The sequence below is a fragment of the Pelodiscus sinensis genome, chromosome 30, assembly GCF_049634645.1.
Source record: "Pelodiscus sinensis isolate JC-2024 chromosome 30, ASM4963464v1, whole genome shotgun sequence".
Taxonomy (NCBI): domain Eukaryota; kingdom Metazoa; phylum Chordata; order Testudines; family Trionychidae; genus Pelodiscus; species Pelodiscus sinensis.
Genome location: NC_134740.1, coordinates 10,764,656 through 10,772,983, shown reverse-complemented (window position 1 = coordinate 10,772,983; position 8,328 = coordinate 10,764,656).

Genomic DNA, 8,328 nt, shown 5'->3' with positions numbered 1-8,328 from the left:
CTAGACTATATGTTTTTCCAGTTACAGATTAAATCGTCTCCCCCTCTGAATCTCTGTGTGACATTCCGGCCGGATGATCCAAGTGTACAACTCCTGTGCATTGGTGGGGGCAGTCCCGGATATCAAACCTCTGTGACTCGGTGCCCAAAACACCTCTAGAAACCCGTCCCACTGTGTGATGGGGTCCGTCTGTGAAGCAGAGAAAACAACAGCTCCCAGCGAGTGGGATAATGCACATTATGAGGACTGCTAACGAATCAGGTCTGGCGGTGATAGGAGGACAGTTTAGGAGCTAGGGTAGAAGTGACCAGAAAGGTCATTTCCTTTTCCCCCAATTCCGGCAGTTTGCATTGAGTGGGGAGTCTGAGAGAGATCCCTGCCAAATTCCCCTTGGATTCCAAGGGCAGGATTTATTTGACCAACTTACATCGCTTCAAAAACCACACGCTTCCAGGAACCAGGGGAGGGAAGGTTGATTTACCTCTGTAGTGGATCTGTCAGAAGCTGGAGTCTCTGATGTCTTCTCCTCACCGAGGATTTCAAGGACCAGGAGATGCGATAATCAGTCCAGCTCCTCACCACCTGCCTCTTTGTTCCCAGCACACAGCATGTCCTCAGGCAGAACAGCGATTGCGTCTCCATCACCCTGTCTGGTTACATCCCTCAGGCACTGATAAATGGGAGAGTCTTTTCTAGATCATTATATCTCCTTCCAAGGGAAGGGGCAGTCTCTTGAGGCTCGTCTGTCTGGAGAACCTAATGAGCAAGGAAACGTTAGTGTCAGATTCATTCTTAGACAACACCAGCAGTGTCAAACTTCTAGTACCCAAGGGAAAGTCAGAGCGAGAGAAAAAAGCATTTCATCCTCCAGAAAATCTCTTTTCATTGGGTGAACCCTACTGGCATTGTGAAGGAATCACTCATTCTAGGAGTAAATTTACGGCTGAAATTTTCAGGGCTGCCCAAGTGATTTAGACACTAGGATCTCTTTCAGCTCCCTTAGGCGACTTTGAAAGTCACACCATAGTTAAAGCTGGGGTTAAGCACATATGGGCTAAGCTGTGGCTTAGAGCTCCGACCTGTTGAATGCAATTACGGGCAAAATATTCCCCAAATAGTCCCCAAAATATTCCTGCTTAGCACCCTTGGGGTACGTCTACGCTGCAACACGATTTCAAATTAACTAGCGCTATTCCGAAATAACTCAGTCCACACAGCAGGCAGTTATTTCGAAACAGTGTCAAAATACTATCAAGCTGGAGGACTTCTTACTCCGATTGCTGTAACCCTCCTTGTACGAGGAACAAGGGAAATTGGAGGAAGAGTGCTCTACTTCGAAATAAGTGATGTGTAGAGGCTCCCTATTTCAAAATAAACTATTTAGAAATAAGCTATGAAATGGACGCAGCTCTATTTGCGTTGCTTATGTCCAGTTAAGCCCTGCCGTGTAGCTGCAGCCTTGGTGGACTAGGACCAACTCTACTACTTTTTCTAAACAAACTTCCTGTGGCTCTGTGTAGCAAGCACACATGCTGGCCAGACCCCCTACTCCCTAATCCGCTCTGGTAACCTTTTACTGATTGAGATACCTTAGCCTCATTTTCCAATGTGTCCTCATTACTGAGACTTCGCAGCCTGGGTCCGGCTGAAAGTCTAAAGCACTTTGGCTCCGACGCCATTTCGATGGTTGCCTAAGCGCACGCATGTGGTAGGTCCAGAGTTTTCCAGTGAAGGGCTGGCATCAGAGAGTCCAGTGGAGCCAGCAGGGCATCAGGACCTGCCCGGGGCATTGCTCAGTGCATGGCACCATCTGAAAACCCCAGGAGTGGGTGGCAGCCAGCCCACCCACTTCTAAAAGCCCTTCCCCCTGCCTTGCGGGAGGGACGACTGGAACTAGGGGCCAACTGCTTCCGGGGGAGAAATAATGAAAAACATGGCCAGGGGGTGTGGGTCAGAAGTTTACAATGAGGGACCCAGATGGGGACACCGAGCAGAGCGCCCCGGACAGCGCCTACTGCTCCTGGAAGCTGTTGATGGAGCCAGTGGAGGAACTCCCGGAGGAACTCTGCCCGGATGTGTGAGACCAGGGAGGAAGGGAAGTAGGCCCCACAGTCACAGAGCACCCCTTGTCCAGCATCCTCCTCCTGGTGTTGTAGACGGAGTCTTTCACCAGAGCCAGGAGGAGGTGGACGAGGAGGTCTCGTGACTTTGTGGGACCATGGATGGGGTGTGCATAAATAAAAAGGTGTGGGGAAAAGTGCAGCCGGAACCTCAATAGGAGCTTCTGGAGGAGCTGGAAAAGGGACTGTAACCTGGTGCATTCCAGATACACATGCGCTAGGTTCTCCCTCACACCGCAGAAGGGGCAGGTGTCCAGGATGGGGGTGAACCGCACCAGGTACACGCCTGTGCTCACGGCGCCAAGCTGATCATTGGCATAGCGCAGCGGCCATGTTTATTTTAATGAAGCTGGGATTATTTAAATCCCTGCTTCTTTGCTTATGCCGGGTAGCCTAATCTACATGTCTCTGTTGCCAGAGGCATGTAGTCTAGACATACCCAGAGAGTCCCGCCACTTGGCATCGGGGAGGGACATGAGGGTGAGGAAATGCAGAGTGCGGAGCACGAATATGTACAGGTGTTCCCTAGGCACTGTTCAGAAAAAGACCAGCTGCAGTTCCTGCAGCCGGCTGGGAGTCCAGGGATGGAGAATGTTGGGGGGGGGGGGGGGTGCGGAATAAGGACCCAAGAAAAAGGACAAGAGGGCTTGCATGGGGAGGGGGCAACCCTTCTCGCAGGGCTCACAGCAGGAAACAAAGAGTGGGATGCGGCCGGTTTTGCTGGTCTGGGATTCCCAAACTGTGGAGGAGCGCTGGATGGAACGCACATTCCCATCCGTGTACTGCCCCATCGAGCAGCCCGGTAGATCAACAGAAAGGGGTACTTCTCCATGGTGCTGCAGGCCCTGGTTGACCACCTTAGACTATTCACGGACATTTGGGTGGGATGGTCGGGCCGGGCACATGATGCTCGGATCTTCCGCAATTCGCACCTTTACGAAAGGCTGCAGGTTGGATCCTCCTTCCCCCAGCGAAATTTTGCTGTGGGGGACGTAGAGATGCTGGTCCACATTGTGGCCAATGCAGCGAACTCTCTCATGCCCTGGCTCATGAAGCCGTACACTAGGCATCTGAACCCAATCAGGGAACTCTTTAACGCACACCTGACACAGACGTGTTTGCAGGTGGAATGCGCGTTTGGCCGGCGGAAGGGAAGGTTTTGGTGCTCGCTCACTCGCCTCGACATGGAGGAGCGCAAAATCCCAGACATGGTGGCTGCATATTGCATCCTCCACAACCTGGTGGAGAGCAAAGGGGAGGCCTTCCTCCGAGGCTGGGGGGCAATGGCTGAAGTGGAGGGGAGGCAGTTCACACAGCCTGGGACAGCTGCCATTTGCCAAGCCCATCAGGTGGGAGTCCGCATCCGGGAGGTTCTGCATGAGACATTCTCAGCAGGAGCCCAATGACTTTCCTAGGGTGTCTGCAATGGGGCCCGTAGGCGTGGGCCCCCGGCCCAAAACCTTTCCTCCCACAACCCATCCCTGCACCAGCCTTTGGACAGTGAAGATACGCACAGCACATTAAATCTCAAAAATATATTTAACGTTCAACGGTCAAATAAATAACTGTAAAAAAATAGAACTGTGCAACATGTACTCAATAATAAACTTGTCTTTAAATGCTCCAACTGTTTTTAAAACTGGGGGAGGAGGAGGGATGTCAGCCCAGAGTGGGGAGGGAGGGAGGATGTTAACCTGGAGGAGAAGGGGAGGGCAGGCAATTTAGGGATGATAATGGTCTCACCTGGGCCACAAAACTTTGCCACCTTGGTGGACCCACCCATCCTCGGGGTTGAGGTGGGCCTGTGACAGTGGGGGCAGGAGGCTGCAGCTGATTCTTCCCTAGCAGGGGGGAGGGAGGTGGCAGAGGTGGAGGGATGGCAGGGGCTGAGGGAAAGGAAGGGGGCAGAGGAGGCTGGAGCAGGTTGAGCAGGAGGAGCAGCAATGGGAACAGGACCTGACACAGCAAGAGACTCTCGGACACTCACACGCATCTGATCCTCCAGCAGACGAGTGTGTCAGTGAGCCTCCTCCCTTGCCCTTTTCACCATGGTCTCCTCAATTTGCTCCAGGTCCTCCACATGCCGTCTCATCAGGTCGTTGTAGACCTGCCAATGCCTGTGGCTTCCGTGGGACCGGGTGGGCGGTGGCCCAGGTGTTGCCCAGTGGTCAGCAGTGGCAGATCCCGGTGTGGAGGAGAAGAGGGAGAAGTGATCAGTGTTAGGAATTCACACACTGTCCCTGCTTGTGCTCAGTGAATCAATCCTGGGAATGTTGTCACTGCAAGCCCACATATGGGGCCCCGAGGTGGCTAAGGTAACGTCCACCACACACAACAGCCACCCCTCCCACACTGTGGCCATGCAGCCCAGGGAAGTGTGAAGCCACAGTGGGTCACAAGACGTAGGACAGGGGCCTGGAGCAGCTTGAGTCTCCCATGATCCCCACCCACAGCCTGCCCACCTGCTTGCACATGCACAGAGATGAAAGCAGTCCAGGAAGAGCATAACATGCGCAGATTGCTCCACATCCCCTGTGCTCCCACCTCCCTGCTTCTGTGTGTGACCCTGGCTGCACTCACCTGATCTTCCCTCGCCAGCATCCGAAGGTGCCTGTGAGGCCTCCTGGGTCATCTCTGTGTCATTGATGTCCTCCTCCTCCTCGTCTCCTGGAACCTGCTCCTCTGTCTCCTGTGTGCCCTTCTGGCAGTACTGCACAGGTGTCTGCACTAGCACAGGGGCAGACAGGGGTTCCGGACCACCCAGGACGTGATGCAACTCCTGGTAGTAGGTGCAATGGTGTGGGGCTGCCCCCGAGGCAGAGCTGCGCTCTCGGGTCTTTGTGCTGCCCTGCCTGAGCTCTTTCACCTTCACCCTCACTTGATCGACAGTCCTGGGGTGGTGGCCTTTTTTCGCCAGCCCCTCAGCCATGCACCAGTATGGGTACATCTAAACTACATGGCTCCGTCGACGGAGCCATGTAGATTTGTTGTTTTGGCAAAGGTAAATGAAGCCGCGATTTAAATGATCGCGGCTTCATTTACATTTACATGGCTTCCGCGCTGAGCCGACAAACAGCTGATCAGCTGTTTGTCGGCTCGCCGCTAGTCTGGACGCTCCCCTGCCGACATCAAAGGCCTTTGTCGGCAGCCCCGGTAAACCTCATTCCACGAGGAATAACGGGGCTGCCGACAAAGGGCTTTGATGTCGGCAGGGGAGCGTCCAGATTAGCGCGCTGAGCGGACAAACAGCTGATCAGCTGTTTGTCGGCTCAGCGCGGCAGCCATGTAAATGTAAATGAAGCCGCGATCATTTAAATCGCGGCTTCATTTGCCTTTGCCTATGTGTCTAATCTACATGCCTCTGCCGACAGAGGCATGTAGTCTAGACACAGCCTACATGTCTGAGTTTCTGTACCAGGCGTGCAGACCCTGGAGCACTTCCTTCTCTCCCCAAAGTTCAAGCAGGGTCAGGACCTCTGGCCCTGACTAGGCTAGAGCTCTCTTCTTTCCATTGGAGGGCAGCTGGGGTGGCTCCTTGGCAGGTCCTTGGGGGTCTCGGGGGCCTGGGAGTGGAGACATGACCCATTTGGCAGGGAGGCAGGAAGAGCTGGGTAGAAGACAGGCTTGGTCTGTGGCCAGCTTCTTGTCAGAATGCCTGCCCAGCATGTCTGTGCCTTTAAAACATGGCTACAGGCAGGAACAATAGAGATTTTCCCTGAAGAAGGACTGTCCACCAGGGAATTTTCCCTGGAGGTCTGTTTTTTCGACACCCCCCACCCCTGCATCCACACACACCTTTTTTCAACAAAACACTGTCAAAAAAGGCATTCTTCCTCGTAAAATGAGGTTTACGGCTGTTGACAAAACTGCTGTGTTCTTTTGATGTACTGTGAAGTAGGAATAAGAGATCCTCCGGAAAAGGGCTTTATTCCGGAGGATCGCGCCAGTCTAGACGCTTTTTTCCGGCTTTTCCCCAAGCCGGAAAAAAAGTGGTGGCCATGTTTATTTAAATCCCGCGGGGGATATTTAAATCCCCCGCAGATTTCCCTATTCTCAAGTTCAAAATTAGCATGCCCCTTCCGAAGAAGGGGCCATTGTAGACGTAGCCCTAGTGAAATAGTTTTTCCTAATATCCAACCTGAACCTCTCCCACCACAGCTTGAGACCATCGCTCCTTGTTCTGCCATCTGTCACTACTGAGAACAGCCTCTCTCCATCCTCTTTGGAACCTCCCTTCAGGAAGTTGAAGGCTGCTCTCAAAGCCCCCCTCGCTCTTCGCTTCTGCAGACTGAACAGACCCAAGTCCCTCAGCCTCTCCTTGTAGATCATATGCTCCAGCCCCCTCATCCTTTTGGTTGCCCTCCACTGAACCCTCTCCAATGCGTTCACATCCTTTATGTAGTGGGGGGCCCAGAACTGGACACAGTACTCTAGATGTGACCACACCAGAGCCGAATAAAGGGGAATAATGACATCTCTGGATCTGCTGGCAATGCTCCTCCTAATATCCAATATGGCATTAGCCTTCTTGGCTATAATGGATTATTCACCTGCTTTGGGCTAGCAGGATGACGGCCTGGTTAGACACAGCAGGAGCGTGCAATCCCACGGGTGGATTGCCTCAGGACGGGTATTTCTGCCATTAGTGTCACAAACAGAGTAGGAACTTCCCAGATGCAGCCAATGGAATGCGCCCTCGGCTTCCCAGGAGACACGGACGTCTCCTGCAAAAGATACAAATAGGGAACAGAAGCTGGGAGCAACAGGAGTCAGGTCAGAGAGCACCAAGGTTAGAGATACGGACAAGCTGTGAAACTCCAAGGGGCATTCAGCCCTGCCACTGATGACCAACCCGTATCGTCAGAGAAGTTAAAGAACAGGTTAGACCTACCCCTCTCAGGGCGGGTTTACGTGTCTCCTGTCTCGGCCTCAGGGGCTGGACTTCAGTGACCATCCTGCCCCCAGCCCTACATTTCTATGATTCTCTGAGAATCCCCGTCACTGCAGGAGGAGAACATGGCCCAAGCGAGGTCTTGACAATCTACTCATCGTGTCGGGGGACCCAGGGCTCTGGATCGAGAGAATTTCTGGGGAGAAACAAGAGAAAAGACCTGACTCCTGGTCAGCAAACCCCAAGAAATCCAAGCTAGGATGGGCAGCTGAAGAACCGTGGGTGAAGGTGAGTGTTACCCCTTTCCGGCGGCTATCACCTACTAGCAGGAATCTGGCTCCCTCCTCCCTCTCATTTCCCAAGCACATTTAACTGGAACATAGCAGTCCAATCTGCAGGAAATTTGAGGGGCAGATTCGGGCTTCACGAGCGTGTATGTTCCAAGCCCTACACGCCAGCTGGGCTGGTCCCTATCCGTCAATAGTTTTCCTCTCCCCTTCCCCTAACTACCATGGAAGAGCCCGATAGAGCCCCCTTCTTCTCCTCAGCCTTACGTCTTGACGGCAACAAATCTCCCTCATTCCCTTCTATTTTCTTAGCAAGCTTAATTAGTGCTGGTAACAGCCCTTAATAACCATTTTGGGGGGTCTTGGAGCAGAGGGTGATGGCTTTTGTTACCAGTGGGAGGGGTCAGGAGCAATGTTCCCTCTAATCTTTTCCAGCCATGAGTGCATTTTTTCCCACCCAAGTGCAGAATAATTTTCTGTGCACTAAACCATGTGCAAATGTGCACCACTGGTACAAACCAAAAATGGAGCTCAGAGCGCTCTGCTAATCATCTGGGCAGCATCTGACTCTCTCTTGAATGGCCGCACAAGCTTACTCTTGGCCATGGATACTTTTTTGCACACTTTGACTCTGCTCCTTAGACCTTTCCCTTCCTTCCAGCCTTATGCTTCCATTAGCTCGCTCGTTTGGTTGGCCTATTTGCACTCAAAGCCAGGCTAACGAGTGATGATTGTTTAGTCTCTATCCTATTTACTTTCCATTCACCCAACATCAGCTGCCTGACAAAGGGCAGTGCCATTGGTGGAAATTCAGTCTCACCATCCCCTCTAGATCCCCGTTCATGTTAATATCGCCATGTAACTGACAGGAGATTCTGAGGCAGAGAGAGGGAATATCTCGCTGTGGCCCACTGTTATGGCAGAATTTGGAAGAGACTTATTGACTCTAGAGACAAAGAAAGGAAAAGTTCGCTCCTTCTCCAGTCATATCTGTTCATGTCTCCTCCACTTCGCTTTGAAATAACCCGAT